The sequence below is a fragment of the Cupressus sempervirens genome, chromosome 4 (assembly GCF_028749045.1).
Source record: "Cupressus sempervirens isolate cs-2001-9-10 chromosome 4, ASM2874904v1, whole genome shotgun sequence".
NCBI classification, from domain to species: domain Eukaryota; kingdom Viridiplantae; phylum Streptophyta; class Pinopsida; order Cupressales; family Cupressaceae; genus Cupressus; species Cupressus sempervirens.
The window spans coordinates 913,548,415-913,550,174 of record NC_143121.1 but is presented as its reverse complement, the minus strand read 5'-3'; positions in this window follow the sequence as shown (position 1 = coordinate 913,550,174).

The following is a 1,760-nucleotide window of genomic DNA, read 5'->3' as shown; positions in this document are numbered from 1 at the left end:
AAAGCGAGAATGTAAAATTCAAATATAAAAGAAACATTAGGACAAGAATGTGTTCGGTATAAAAGATTGCCAAACAAAATATCAAATAATAAAGAACTGATATTGATATTCAAAACCATACCCAATTGAACAAGTGTGGCGGTACCCAGCTGTAAGAGTGTGGTAGTAGGCTTGGAATCAAGCATGCCAAACCTTTCAAAGCATGTCACTTTTGTTGACAAATGAAATTCACACGAAAATATTGAACAACCTCAATCCCAAGGAAATAGTGTAGATGCCCAAGATCTCTCATGTCAAAAATCTCCATCAACGTTCACTAAACACTTTGAATTATAGAGTGAGATCTATTTTTAAGGGCCAAACCATCTACATATAATACCAAGATATAATCATGCCCCTTTTTTTTGTTTCCCTCTTGCTATTGAGTGTAAACTATGGGCTACAATTACAATGAGTAAAACTAGAAGAGAGAGAAAAAGAGTTCATCTTCTCCTACCAAGCCCCATGGACTTGCTTGAGCCCATATAATGAATGTTGGATACTACAAGAAACATAGAATTCCTAAAAAAATCCCTCTAGTTGATCCATATAGATCTCCTCATGAATATTTCTATGCAACAATGCACTATTTGAAAAATTCACCATCTTTATGATGTTATCGTACAATAAGTAAAAGGATGTGGAGGCCAATGTTATGGAATATGTATGCAGCTAGATAATTTTTGATAAAGTTGATTGTTCATTTTATTGTACCTTATCTGATGACAGTTCTACATGAATTTTTAATCAACCCAGCAAATCAACAACTAGACCAATTTAACTAGGTTATGTCTTGTTTCTTTCTAAAAATATCTACTATGATATGTTTTTGTAAAATTTCTTATGAACTCTACCCATTTTTCATGGTCTACATTATTTTTGTGCAGGATCTTGAGGTAAGTCACTTAGCACTGGTTAAGTGAGGTTTATTGTTTTATTATTTGGATTCTTGAATAGGTATGCAACTGGATCATTTCTAGTAAAGTTGATGTTCATTTTATTATACCTAATATGATTACAGTTCTATAGGAATTTGTAATCAACCCAGCTAATCAGCAACTAAACCAATTTAACTGGGTTATGGCTTGTTTTTTTCTAAAAATATTTGCATGCCCATTTTTCGTGGTTTGCATTACATTTGTGTGAGATCTTGAGGTAAGTCACTTAGCATAGGTTGAGTGAGTTTTATTGTTTTATTATTTGGATTCTAGAATATGTATGCAGTTGGATCATTTTTTATAAAGTTATTTTTTCATTTTGTTGTACCTAATCTAATGACAATTCTACAAGAATTTGTAATCAACCCAACTAATCAACAACTAGACCAATTTAACTGGGTTATGGTTTGTTTCTTTCTAAAAATATATAATATGATATGTTATCTAAACATTTTTGTGGTTTGCATATTTTTCTGCAGGATCTTGAGGTAAGTCACTTAGCACGAGTTGAGTGAGTTTTATTGTTTTAATATTTGGATTATGGAATATGTATGCAACTAGATCATATATGTAATAAGCATCTTGAAAAAGATCTCTCTAAATATATAAAAAGATACATGTTTAGAAAGAAATATAAAGACATATATGTTTACAAGGAAAAGAAAAAAAAAATTTACATATGTACCTCTTCTCACCTTTGAACAAAATCATAGAGCAAGGGCACATAGATCAGAAGGGCACGACACGGCAATGAAATCACAAAGAAATGGCATGACACGACAA